The 14010-nt window shown below is 53.4% G+C and overlaps 1 protein-coding gene across 14 annotated transcripts in view; it reads left to right on the plus strand.

Annotated features, from left to right (window-relative positions):
- Positions 1 to 14010, plus strand: part of NDUFA6 (NADH:ubiquinone oxidoreductase subunit A6) — a 321526-nt gene that overhangs the window by 49985 nt on the left and 257531 nt on the right. Inside the window, exon 1 of one of the 14 annotated variants that reach the window (XM_050806035.1) lies at positions 9027 to 9030. The exons of 12 other annotated variants lie outside the window; for them this stretch is intronic. The gene's annotated coding sequence lies outside the window, so the exon portion shown is untranslated. Of the gene's footprint in view, positions 1 to 9026; positions 9031 to 13299; positions 13304 to 14010 lie in introns of those variants that run through there. One more of the 14 variants, XM_050806078.1, reaches the window with a different exon arrangement.

Here is a 14010-nt window from a genome sequence, read left to right on the forward strand (position 1 = left end):
CCCCACACAGGGCAGTTGCTCAATAAACATTTGCTGAATGAAAGGATAGCTGGATGGGTGCCGTGCAGGGACAGCCGGTATCGAATACCCGGTCTGCCACAGGTTCTGTGTTGGGTGCTGAGGCGACATGTGTAAACAAGTCCCCTGAGAGCCCTCATCTGGGGAAGGAGAGAGACACTGAGCTAGAAATCACAAAGCGGGTGGAGTGGGGCGGCCTCCGGGAGTGGGCTCCGAAGAGGAGGTGGTCTAGCCGAACAGAGGGAGCTCCCCCAAGGAGGGGCATCCCCAGGTGAGCTGAAAGGTGAAGAGGAATTGGATGAGGAGGCAGGTCAGGGGGACAGTGTGCTTCAGAACCTAAGGACAGGGCTGGAAGGATGGCAAGAGTAGGGGACTTAAAGTTCAGTAAGATCCAGCTGGGCAGAGAGAGGGCACCGTAACCCCAGATTGGGATTATGGAGTGGGCGAAGGCCCCGAGGTGGGTCTGTGCTGGGCATGTGTGTGGGGATGGATTGGGGGAAGGACTTAAGTGCCAGGAGGAGGAGCAGAGGCTTGGAGTGGAATCTCAGCTCTCATCCTCCAGCTGCGTGATCCGGCACACATCGCTCCCTCTCTCTGGGCCTCAGTGGCCCCGTCAGTGGACTCCCGATCACGTACATGCTTCCCCGCTGCAGTGCCCTGCCTCACAAAGAGGGAGAGACGTAAGCCTGGAAGGCCCCAGAGGAGAGAGAAGTCTGCCAGGAACAGCATGGTGAGCAGGGGGAACAGAATGTGCCAAGACGTGGGGCCCTTCTCCTGAGCTACGTTTCTCCAGTCCCTCCTTCAGTGCAGAGAGGCAGGGAGGACCGTGATGGGGTGACCTGGCTGTCCCCAGCGGGGCCCAGGCCTGGGGCGTGCTTGGCTCTGCACTTGAGGGGCCGCTCTGTTTTGGGCCTCACACACTGTCGAACACCACAGCCCCGGGAGACAGGGCCTTCCTCTAAGCTGCAGATGCCAGGCTGAGAGCAGCGAGGTAACCAACAGCTACACCAAACATGTGGCTGGTAAATGGCAGACAAAGGACTTGAACCCAGCCCTGCCTGGCCCCACTTCCTGCTGTCCTTTAGCAAGACTGAGCCACATCCTCTGGGAGGGCCAGGTCTGGGAAGAGGCAGTAGAGTGCAGGTGAAATGCTCACTCACCACGGGCTCATGAGCCGTGGTCCCCACTCCGTCCCTCCCCTGGACTGCCCTGATCACGGCCACTTTCTCCTTTGGGGAAGGTGAGTTGGGTCCCTGGAAGACCCTCTGAGCCTCTCCTCTTGGCTGCAGCTTCTCGGAGGACTCAGGATGCTCCTAGAATATTCCAGGTTTATTAATGCCCTAAAGCCTCACAACCATCCCTTGTGGCAGGGGCTGTTGTAACCCTGTTTTACAGCTGGGGGAACTAAGGCTCAGAGAGGAGCTACCCAGGGGAGGCATAATGGCTTATTGGGGTGTCCTGCTGTGCACAAGCTCTGAAGGCTGTTTTGGGGACAGAGTGCTCAGCCCTACGGTGGGAGTTTCAGGAGGCCAATTTCAGTCTCCACGGAGAAGAGTTTTCTTTCACGCATGCCCAAAGGTGGGGTCTTGGCAGGAGTGAGCTTCCCATCACTAGAATTCAAACAACCTCTGCATGTGGGACGAGGGGAGATTAAGGTCAGAGGTGCTGTTGGACTAAGGAGTCCAAGTATCTTTGACCTCTCCAAGCCTCTGTTTCTTTATCTGTGAAATGGGGATTTATTTTTTATTTTTTAATTTTAATTTTAACTTTTTTTAAACGGAGTCTCACTCTGTTCCCCAGGCTGGGGTGCAGTGGTGTGATCTTAGCTCACTGCAACGTCCAGTGATTCTCCTGCCTCAGTCTCCCAAATAGCTGGGATTACAGGCACCCGCCACCACACCTACCTGATGTTGTTGTTGTTGTTGTTTTGTTTTGTTTTTGTTTTTGTTTTTAAGACGGAGTCTCGCTCTGTCGTCCAGGCTGCAGTGCAGTGGCTCTATCTCGGCTTACTGCAAGCTCCACCTCCCAGGTTCACGCCATTCTCCTGCCTCAGCTCCTGAGTAGCTGGGACTACAGGCGCCCGTCACCACATCCGTCTAACTTTTTGTATTTTTAGTAGAGACAGGGTTTCACCGTGTTAGCCAGGATGGTCTCAATCTCCTGACCTTGTGTTCCGCCGATCTTGGCCTCCCAAAGTGCTGGGATTAAAGGCGTGAGCCACCACGATCGGCCTGTATTGTTTTATGAGACAAACTCTCACTCTGTCACCCAGGCTGGAGTGCAGTGGCGTGATCTCAGCTCACTGTAACCTCCGCCTCCCAGGTTCAAGCAATTCTCCTGCCTCAGCCTCCCGTGTAGGTGGGATTACAGGCGCCCGTCACCACGCCCAGCTAATTTTTGTATTTTTAGTAGAAATGGGGTTTCACTATGTTGGCCAGCTGGTCTCAAACTTCTGACCTCAAGTGATCTGTCCCCCTCGGCCTCCCAAAGTGCTGGGATTACAGGCATGAGCCACTGTGCCCGGCCAAAATGCGGATATTAATACCTAGCTGTCAGAGGCTCTGGTAAAGCACCCAGCCCCTTTCTGGCCCAAAGAGTGTCCAGTAAGTGCCACTGTTGCCTCCTGGGCCTTTGAGTGTCCCCTCTAATAGTCAGGCTCTCAGGGCAGAGGGGAAAGGGGCCACCTCCAACAGCCCTGCCCAGGAAGAGCAGCGACATGGACCCCCACTGCCTCCTTGTGTGTGGAGGTGGCACCCAAGCTGAGGGTGAACCACCCCAGACAGCTGCCTCCTCGGTCCGCTGGGCTGGGCTGTAGCCAGCTCCTTGAGTAACTGGGAGGACTACAGTGAGTTACTGGAGAGCAGGGCTCTCGCCCCCACCGACAGTGGCCCCAGGAGAAGCAGGGCTCACTCAGTAACCGTGCTGTCATCATAACGCCACCTGGCTGAGCCCAGAGCCTCCCTGCTCTGCAGAGCCTGCTGGCTCCCTGGCTAGGAAACGGCACCATGCCAGGACAGGGTGGGATCTGTCCCGAGGCTCCAGTCCACTAGTATTTGCTGGGCACCTACTCTGTGCCAGGGACTTTCCTTAATCATTCTTGAGATACAATCTCATTCAAAGGAGAGAAAGCCAAGGTTCAGGGAGTGGAAGCAACTTGGCTAGAGTGAGATGAGGGCCAGGGCTCTAACCCAGGGCTGTGGGACTCCGAAGTCAGTAAGCATTATTGTCTATATCCTGCCATCCCCCAGGCAGGCCAGGGGAAGGAGCACTGGCTTTGGAGCCCTGGAGTGTGAGAGGGGGACCCCAGGCTGGGCAGGAATACAGACCACGCACAGTCCTGACTCTGCCCTCACATGTTGCCACATTCTGCCCCCCTGCTCTCCATGCTCTTCCTGGCAGACTCAACCCCCGGTCTCGCCAGGTTTAAGTCGCTCCCTCTCTGTGACGCAGGGCACTGCATCGGGAAAGGCACATGTCTGGGAGTTCCATAGGCCTGTTTTCAAATCCTGCCCTGTCACCCACTACTGAGCCTGGAGCAGAGGCTAAAAAGGGGAACAGCATGCAAACAGGGAACAGCATAGTCAAAGGCCAGAGGGTAAGAGGACCTTCGAGAACCACAGCAGTGAGGATCGGAGCCAGGATCCAGGCAGGGGAAGGGGGCTTGGGTTGAGCTGCCTGTCCCCTGCTCTGGGCCTCTGTCCAGGCTGTCATCCCTGCCTGACCCACCCTTCCTCTTCTCCTCCTGTCCAAGCCTTCGTGCCTCTAAGTCCCTGCTCACTAGCATCCCCTGCAAGTCCCTTCCTGAACTCCCCTCAAGCTACTCCTTCCCCAGTGCTCCCACAGCCCCAAGTGCCAACTGGATTTGAGCAGTTAATGACCCAGGTTGTGCAGGTTTCTGTCCTGCGTGAGCGTGGGGGTGAGATCCTTGTTTCAGATCCTGGCTCTGGACCTTGTTCACTGGATGACTCTGAACAAGTTCCTTCACCTCGCTGTTTCTTCATCAGCAAGGTGATGGTAGCAGCCTCCGATGCATAGTATTCTCTCGGGGATTCAATGACTTTGTGCTTATAAAGCAGCAAACCACACGGCCTCGGAAAGGCAGACGGTTGGGACACACACATTCATGCATGTCGTTATTATAACTATGATGTGTGAGTCCCTTGAGGGCAAGGCCTCCTGTCTGGTTCCCAGCTCATAGTAAGGCTTGATCAGGGCTCAGGGAGCGCTCAGTGATTCTAGAATGAAAGGACAGCCCATTCTAGCAACAAACTAAATAGTGATCATTAATTGAGCGTGCACTGCATCGTGTTTTGTTTTGTTTTGTTTTGTTTTGTTTTTTGAGTTGGAGTCTCACTCTGTGACCCAGGCTGGAGTGCAGTGGCGCAATTTCAGCTCACTGCAACCTTTGCCTCCCAGGTTCAAGTGATTCTCCTGCCTCAGCCTCCCAAGTCGCTGGGACTACAGGCATGTGCCACCACATCTGGCTAATTTGTGTATTTTTAGTAGAGAAGGGGTTTCACCATCTTGGCCAGGCTGGTCTCGAACTCCTGACCTCAGATGATCTGCCCGCCTCAGCCTCCCAAAGTGCTGGGATTACAGGAGTGAGGCCTTGTGCCCAACCTGCATCTTGTTTTATTCTGACTGCCCTGTCACATGGGAATTATTAGGCCCATTTTGCAGATAATATAATTGAAGCTTAGCGAGACTGGGCCGCCTGCCTCAACTGCAGTGAGTACTTGAGCAGTTGGGTTTTGCACCTGGATCTGGCTGACTCTGCTGTTCCATACACTGGTTAAGATCCTGTTGTGTGATGCCCCTTGTTGAATGGTCCAGAAACCCCCTTCTCTCCCTCGTGGGCACCCTTCCCAACTCCAGGCCACCCCTTGGAGTTGCTCGGGCGAGAGGCGGGGATTTGGGGACCCCATGGTGATCTGTCACATCACGAGTCCTGTGCCCTGTAATACATACATGTACAGGGCCGGGCGTGGTGGCTCAAGCCTGTAATCCCAGCACTTTGGGAGGCCGAGATGGGCGGATCACGAGGTCAGGAGATCGAGACCATCCTGGCTAACACGGTGAAACCCCGTCTCTACTAAAAAATACAAAAAACTAGCCGGGCGAGGTGGCGTGCGCCTGTAGTCCCAGCTACTCGGGAGGCTGAGGCAGGAGAATGGCGTGAACCCGGGAGGCGGAGCTTGCAGTGAGCCGAGATCCGGCCACTGCACTCCAGCCTGGGCGACAGAGCGAGACTCCGTCTCAAAAAAAAAAAAAAAAAAACACACACATGTACATGCATGTGCACGCACACATGCACACACCTACAACACCTACACACACACTCACCACCTCTGCGGCCAACAAGCTCCTCCAGGTCTCCAGGCCTCCAGGTCCTCCACATCCACGGCCCTGCATGAAGTCCCTGTGCAGTGCTGCAGTGGGGCTGCCTTTGGCCTCAGTCTGCCAGCTGGCAGCATCCATGGGGTGGGATGGGGCTTGGGGACTCCCCATGCACACATAGTGTCCTGGCCAGCCAGCACGCCCTATCCAACTTCATCAGGCAGGGGCATGGGGTGGGGAGAGTAGGGGAGGACTTGGGCAACCCATGTGACTTCTCAGCTCCTTTACTCATTTGTGCAATGGCCCCCATGACCCTGCTGCGCCCACTCTGTCTATCTGGCCAGGCTGGATTTGAGGCTCAAGTAGGAAATGAGTATAGAGAAGTAAAAAGGGGAAGAAACGCAAAATGGTGGTAGTGGCTAGGAGCGACCCTCAGAGGAGTCCGGGGTGCACCTGGGCCTGCTGGAGAAGGTGTTGTGTAAATGGTTCTGAACCTAGTGGAGATGGGCCAGTCCTGGATCATCTTCTGTTGAACTCAACTCAACTTTCGGTGCTTCCCGTGGCTGTGCCTGTCTGGCAGCCTTCAGTAGGGGCAGTAAAGTGGCACACAGCAAGCTAGAGCAGTGGGGGACAAGGCAGCAGGTGGCACCGCATGGGGCCTAGGGCAGGCCAACCCAGGAGGAACAAGCCTGGACCTCAGAGAGATTTGTTTTTTTTTGTTTTGTTTTTGTTATTTTATGTATTTATTTATATATTTTGAGACGGAGTCTCAGTCACCTGGGCTGGAGTACAGTGGCACTATCTCGGCTCACTGCAACCTCCACCTCCTGGGTTCAAGCTATTCTGCCTCAGCCTCCTGAGTAGCTGGGATTACAGGCATGTGCCACCACACCCAGCTAATTTTTGTATTTTTAGCAGAGATGGAGTTTCACTATGTTGGCCAGGCTGGTCTCAAACTCCTGACCTCGTGATCAGCCTGCCTCCGCATCCCAAAGTACTGGGATTACAGGTGTGAGTCACCATGCCCGGCCAAGGTTCGTTTATTCATTCACTCATTCATTCATACTGCACATGTCTTTGCAGCATCTAATGTGAGCCCTACAGGCCCAAGCAAATCCTGTTAGATAATTTTCAGAGCCTCTGTGCTGGGGACACAACAGTGGACAAGACAGACAAACCCCTGCCCCCTGTAGATCACATTCCAATGGACAGAAACAGACAAAAAACATAAGGAAGACACATACATTGTGATCAAGAGTGCTCAGTGCTAGGGAGAAAAATAAAACAGGGAAGGCCAGAAAGGGGATACATTTGTTTTTTTCAGTTATAAATAGGTGTCCGCAGAAGGTCTCATTGAGAAAGTGGCATCTGAGCAAAGACAGGAAGTGAGTGAGGAGGTGAGAAGGTACCTCTGGGGGAAGAGCATTCCTTCCAGGCAGAGAGCAAAGGCCCTGAGCAGGGAGCGTGCCTGGCACAGTCGGGGAGTAATAGGAGCCAATGTGGCTGCAGGGAGGTGGTGGGGAGGAGGTGGCAGATGAGCTCAGAGAGGAAATGGGGGCCAGATGGTGAGGCCTCCTGGACGCACCATTTAAAAGGATCCCCTCTGGCTGCTGAGTTGAGAATAGACTGGGGGAGGGGCCAGGGCAGGACAGGGAGACAGAGAGGAGGCTCTGAAAATAATCCAACAGGATTTGCTGATGGTTGGATGCAGGAGAGAGGGAGTGAGCAGAGGCGTCAAGGATGATTTCTGAGAGATCCGGTCAATTTGGCTGAAGGCGGGCCAGGCCTACAGGTTCAGCTGAGGCCCTTAGGGAGGCTGGAGGACAAGGACGCCAACTGGTCAGATGCCCATGGCCAAGCAGGGGTTCCAGCTTGGCAACCTTGTGGATCGGAGAGCTGGAGACCTCTGCACCCCAGCAGTTCATGGGACTATGTGGATCTCATCCTGGCCTCTCTGAGCTCTGGACTAGGGGCTGGGCCTAAAGTGGGCCATGGGTGGCTGGGTGCAGTGGCTCATGCCTGTAATTCCAGCACTTTGAGAGGCCAAGGCCAGTGGATCACTTCAGGTCAGGAGTTCGAGAACAGCCTGGCCAACATGGTGAAACCCTGTGTCTACTAAAAATACAAAAATTCGGCGGGTGTAGTGGCAGGTGCCTGTAATCCCAGCTACTTGGGAGGCTGAGGGCAGGCAGGAGAATCGCTTGAATCCAGGAGACGGAGGTTGCAGTGAGCCGAGATTGCACCACTGCACTCCAGCCTGGGTGACAGAGTGAGATTCTGTTTCCAAAAAAAAAATGTGGCCCATAGGCTGGTATGAATCCCCCAACACTCATCCCCCCACCCACCCACTCACCGCCCAATATCTCCCACCCTCCTTCCTGTCCTCTCTCTTTCCTTCCCTACTCTCCATGCCCCATCCCTCTTCTCACCCTTCCGCCCACCCCACCTTGGCACCCAAACAAGCGATCCCAGGTGCTGGGGCCACATCCGTGAACTTGACAGATATGGTCCCTGTTCTCCAGGACTTTGACATTGTGTGTCTGAGCCTGGGGCAAATTCTCAACCAGGCACAATACAATCTTTCCAATTTATGGTCATTTTTGTATTATTAAATAAAATTTTTTTAAGAAACAGGGTCTCACCCTGTCACCCAGGTGAATTGCAGTGGTGCGATCACAGCTGTCTGCAGTCTTGAACTCCTGGGCTCAAGGGATCCTCCCACCTCAGCCTCCTGAGTAGCTGGGACTACAGGTGTGCACCACCATGTCCCACCATGATTGTTACATATTTCTATGTCATTTAAAATAAAGTCACTATCAGAAAAAACTGGCCAACCACAGTGGCTCATGCCTGTAATCCCATCACTTTGGGAGGCTGAGGTGGGAGGATCACTTGAGCTCAGGAGTTGAAGACCAGCCTGGGTAGCATGTGGAGAGCCCGTCTCTACAAAAAATTTAAAAATTAGCCAGGCATGGTGGTGTGTACTTGTAGTCCCAGCTATTCAGGAGGCTGAGGCAGGAGAATCCCTTGAGCCCAGGAGTTTGAGGTTGCAGTGAGCTATGACTGCACTGCTGCACTCCAGCCTGGGCAACAGGGAGAGAACCTGTCTCTAGAAAAAAAATTTTTAATTTATTTTTTAATTAAATGAACAAAAAGAAAAAACTCCTGGTCAGGCCATGTCCCCTGGTTTAGGTTCCAGCAAAGACTACTGGAGTGGAGGCTCCCTGCTGCTGAGGCTCACTGGGGAAGGGGGCAAGGGGCAGGGCATCTGGGGTGGGAAGTGTGGAAGGAGCAAAGGCACAGAGCAGAGAAGAGTGCGCGGGATGGGATGGGAGTGCGGGAATGGGGCAGGCGCAGGAGAGGCTGCAAAGCCAAGTGGGCCAGCCCTGGAGGGTCTCATGGGCCTGGTTGGAGCATCTGGACTTTGTTCAGAGAGCAGTAGGGAGCAATCAAAGGTTTCTGAGCTGGAGAATGACCAAGCTGTGCTGATTTTAACTGTTGGCACCATGGAGGACAAATGAGAAAAGGCACCTGGTTTGACGGTGGGAGGCCAGAGGGGAGGCAGTGGCTTTGACCAGGTAGTGGCTGTGGAGACCTGACCTCGGCAATTGGATGTCAAGGGAGATGGACATGGGAAGTGTCATGGGGTACGAGGATGGACTTAATAAGTGGGGGTGACACTGCTTGCTGGGGTCTCAGAGTCAGCCTTTCAGAGTCAGCCACAGATGTGCTCCTCCTACAGTGCTCCCGACCTCAGAAACGTCCCCATCCTCATCTGGCCCTTCACACCACCAGAACCTGGTGCCATCCTGGACTCCCTCTCCCTCACATTGTTGCCATCCCCAAGTCACTTTGATTTTGGCTCCCAAATTTCTCTGAAGTGTGCCCCTCCTCTCCTCCTGTGCATCCTCTGCCCAAGGCTGGGCCCTGCCTCTCCAGGCCTGGACTAAGGCCATGGCCTCTATCCAGCCTCATGTCTCCAGCCTGGTACTGCTGGTCCATTCCCTGCAGAACAACCAAAGGGATCTTTCTAGAATCTGAGTACAGCTCGCCCCCCTCCTCATCATCATAGCTTCCCAATTCGTGGGGTGGATGTCCACTCCCCCCACAACTCACCCCTCCTAAACACCATCAACCTCTCACTGAGCTACTTGCCCCTGCTTCACACATAACGTTGACTGTGCATCTGTTTTGCGCTGGCCGCATGATTATGTCAAAGGTTGGGAACTTGGAGAGGACTGAGAATCAGTTACAAGGGTGTAGGGTCAGGCAAGGCCCCTCTGCGAACCAGCACACTGAACTGCGCTCTGGAGGGTGAGCAGGACAAAGTGAAGAGTATTGCAGGAAGAAGGAACAGCCAGAGCGAAAGGCCCAAGGCAGGAGGCAGCTGGACCCAGTGGAGGAAGCCCAGCCCACCTCAGCCCCTCCACTCCCTGGCATCCCTGCCCCCACTGTGTCTCATTGTCCCAGGACAGTGGCTTGGGAGGAGCAGGGGCTGAGCCCAGGCAGGGAGCAGGGCTGGCTCCCAGGGGTCTGTGGAATAGACTGGGTGTGGGGACCCTATTTTTTGAAAAAACAGTTTTATTGGCCAGGCATGGTGCTTCACATCTGTAATCACAGCACTGTGGGAGGCCAAGGTGGGAGGCTTCCTTGAGCTCAGGAGTTTGAGACAGGCTTGGGCAACATAGTGAGAACTCTTCTCTACTAAAAATTTAAAAAATTAGGCCTGGCGCAGTGGCTTACGCCTGTAATCCCAGCACTTTGGGAGGCCGAGGCGGGCGGATCATGAGGTCAGGAGATTGAGACCATCCTGGCTAACACGGTGAAACCCCGTCTCTACTAAAAATACAAAAAAATTAGCTGGGCGTGGTGGCGGGCGCCTGTAGTCCCAGCTACTCGGGAGGCTGAGGCAGGAGAATGGCGTGAACCCGGGAGGCGGAGCTTGCAGTGAGCCGAGATTGCGCCACTGCGCTCCAGCCTGGGGGACAGAGCAAGACTCCATCTCAAAAAAAAAAAAAAAAAAAAATTAGCCAGGTGTAATGATGCATACCTGTAGTCCCAGCTGCTCACGAGGCTGAGGCGGGAGGATCACTTAAGCCCAAGAGTTCCAGGCTGCAGTGAGCTGTGATTGCACTGCTGCACTGCAGCCTGGGGGACAGAATGAAACTGTCTCTAAATAAATAATAAACAGTTTTATTAAGATCAAACTCAAATACCATGTAATTCATCCTTTTAAGGTATATAATTCAGTGGTTTTTAATCATCACCACTATCTAATTCCAGAACATTTTAATAATCTCCAAAAGAAACTCCATATCCATTAGAAATCACTCTCTAATTTCCCCTCTTCTCCAGCCCCTGGCAACTGCTAATCTACTTTCTGTCTGTATGGATTTGCCAATTTTGGACATTTCAAATGAATGGAATCCAGACAATATGTGTTTGGCTTCCTTCACTTAGCATAACGTATAGTAGCATGAATAGGTACTTCACTCCTTTTTATGGCTGAATAATATTCCCCTGTATGGATATGCCACATCTTGTTTATCCATCCATCCGTGAGTGGACATATGGGTTGTCTCTACTTTGTGGAGATCATGAATAATGCTGCTGGGGCCACGCACAGTGGCTCACACCTGTAATCCCAGCACTTTGGGAGGCCAAGGCAGGTGGATCACCTGAGGTCAGGAGTTTGAGACCAGCCTGACCAACCTCTGTTTCTACAAAAAATGCAAAAATTAGCTGGGCATGGTGGCACATGCCTGTAATCCCAGCTACTAGGGAGGCTGAGGCGGGAGAATCACTTGAACCTGGGAGGCAGAGGTTGCAGTGAGCCAAGATTGCACCATTGCACTCCAGCCTGGGTAACAAGAGCAAAACTCCATCTCAGGAAGAAAAAAAAATATATGCTGCTTGGAAACATTTGTGTTCAGGTTTTCATGTGAACATATACTGTACCTTCTTTTGGGTGTGTATACCTAGGTGTGTATACCTAGGAGTGAAGCTGCTAGGTCATAAAGTAACTCATTTTTTAACGTTTTGCTAAATAGCTAGATGGTTTTCACAGTGGCTGCACCATTTTATATCCCCACCAGCAAAGCACACGTATTCCATTTTCTGCAAATATTCACCAACACGTGTTATTGCCTGTCTTTTTGATATCCCAGTGGGTATTAAATGGCATCTCATTGTGATTTTGACTAATGACTAATTATATCTAGCATTTTTTTTTTTTTTTTTTTTTTTTTGAGACGGAGTCTTGCTCTGTCGCCCAAGCTGGAGTGCAGTGACGCGATCTCGGCTCACTGCAAGCTCCGCCTCCCGGGTTCACGCCATTCTCCTACCTCAGCCTCCCGAGTAGCTGGGACTACAGGTGCCCGCCACTGCGCCCAGCTAATTTTTTCTATTTTTAGTAGAAACGGGGTTTCACCATGGTCTCGATCTCCTGACCTTGTGATCCGCCCGCCTCGGCCTCCCAAAGTGCTGGGATTACAGGCGTGAGCCACCACGCCCGGCCGCATTTTTTTTTTTTTTTTTTTTTGAGACAGGGCTTCACTCTGTCACCCAGGAAGTGGTGTGATCTTGTCTCACTGAAACCTCCGCCTCCTGGGTTCAAGTGATTCTCCTGCCTCAGCCTCCCAAGTAGCTGGGATTACAGGCGCCCACCACCACACCCGACTAATTTTTGTATTTTTAGTAGAGACAGGATTTCACCATGTTGGCCAGGCTGATCTCAAACTCCTGACCTCAGGTGATCCGCCCACCTCGGCCTCCCAAAGTGCTGGGATTACAGGCATGAACCACTGCACCTGTCCATTTGAATATCTTCTTTGGAGAAATTCTATTCCAATCCTTTGCCCATTTAAAAATTGGTCTATTTGGGCTGGGCGTGGTGGCTCATGCCTGTAATCCTAGCACTTTGGGAGGTGGAGGCAGGTGGATCACGAGGTCAGGAGTTCCAGTGAAACCCCGTCTCTACTAAAGATGCAAAAAAATTAGCCAGGTGTGGTGGAACATGCCTGTAATCCCAGCTACTCTGGAGGCTGAGGGAGAGAATTGCTTGAACCTGGGAGACAGAGGTTGCAGAGAGCTGAGACCACACCATTGCACTCCAGCCTCGGCAAAAGGGCGAGACTCCGTCTCAAAAAAAAAAAAAAAAAAAAAAAAAAAAAAAGGTCCCTTGTCCTTTGATTGTTACATTGTACTTCTGGATACCTGGGCTCTGCTGTCAAAGTCCTCTGGCTATGGACTCAGGAGTCTCACGGAGGGGGTCCAGTGTCCCCTGGGAGGGAGGACATCTGCCCCATGAGTCACCTCCCACCTCCAGTTCCCCCACTCCCTCTGCCTCTACCAGGCTTCAGACACTGCAGTGTGAACACTTCACAGGGCCTATGGTACCCCTGACCCCCGACCAAGGCTCAGCTCTGGCAGCTGGTTTTGATATCCAGGGAAAGCAGAAATGCTGGATCCTGTCAGAGGTGACCACAGAGAAGCTGCCACCTGCTTCATGCCTGCTGTGACACTGCCACAACCGCCACTGTGACAGATCAGCCACCTCTGCAGCCCGGAGGTCCAGCCCAAGGCTTACGGGGCAGGTTGCAGAAGGGAAGCCTGCCAGGGCAGCCACCGCCCCCTTACACCAGGCCCTCCCTTCCCTGCTTATTTAAACTTCTTGAACTTTCCATAGTTTGTAAGTTGAGCTCCTATAACTTTGAGAATCAAGGGAAATGTGAAAAAACATAACCCAACCGCAGCCGCTGGCTGATTTGGCTCAGACGTTTGGGGGAATCTTTCTCTGGGGCTGCTCAGGGCCAGTGGCTGGGCTGCAAACACAGGAGCAGTGCTGGCTGTGTCTGTCACATGGGGTCTCACCTCCTCCTACAAGCCTGAAGCCTCATGTCATTGCCGTGTCACTGTCGTTCAGAGGCACCCCTTTTGCATGTGGGGGCTCTGGGCCATTGCAAAGGCAGCATGATACAGCCCCTGTCCTGGGGCACGAGGTACAAAGTGGTAAAGGGACTTGTGACAGTTAAGGGAGGGGAACCCAGGTGCAGTTGTGGGGCCCAAGTGTGGCTTCCAGAAGCTGGGGAGGGATCTCCAGGTGAGAGAGTTCTCAATTTCCCTTCAAGGAAGGTTAGGACTTCAACACAGTGGTAACAATCTTGCAGACAAAAAGAACGGCCAAGTGCGTAAATGCTTGGCACATGGGGAGCCCTGCCGCGGGAGCCCACAGCCAGGGGGACAGCGCTAGTGGAGGGCTGTTATCTAGGAATGAAGAAGAGCAGAGCAGGAGAAGCCAGCTGGGCTGACTGTCCCCGGGCCCCAAGTGCTGGACTGAGAACCATGTTTACCTCCAAGCTACACCTCCTCAAGGATGTTCCTAAGTGCTAAGGAGCCCCTCTGGGCTCCTTCCTAGACTTTGCCCCGCCCCTGGGTCCCCATCACCTCCCCTCAAGACCTGCTGGCCCCATCTTCCAGGAGACATTCTGTGTTGAGACAGCATTTTTTGATTTTGCCTCTGCAGGATTGGGCCTCCGGCAGGCTCCTCGCTCCCGCAGCGCCCCAGCTGGGCCTGCCACCCGCCACCTGCCACCCGCCCACGTGGAGCCCCCTCTGCCCCTGCTGGCGCTGCATCGGCTTTGGCAGGCTCTGGGC

This window comes from Macaca thibetana, chromosome 10 (assembly GCF_024542745.1).
Source record: "Macaca thibetana thibetana isolate TM-01 chromosome 10, ASM2454274v1, whole genome shotgun sequence".
Taxonomy (NCBI): Eukaryota; Metazoa; Chordata; class Mammalia; order Primates; family Cercopithecidae; genus Macaca; species Macaca thibetana.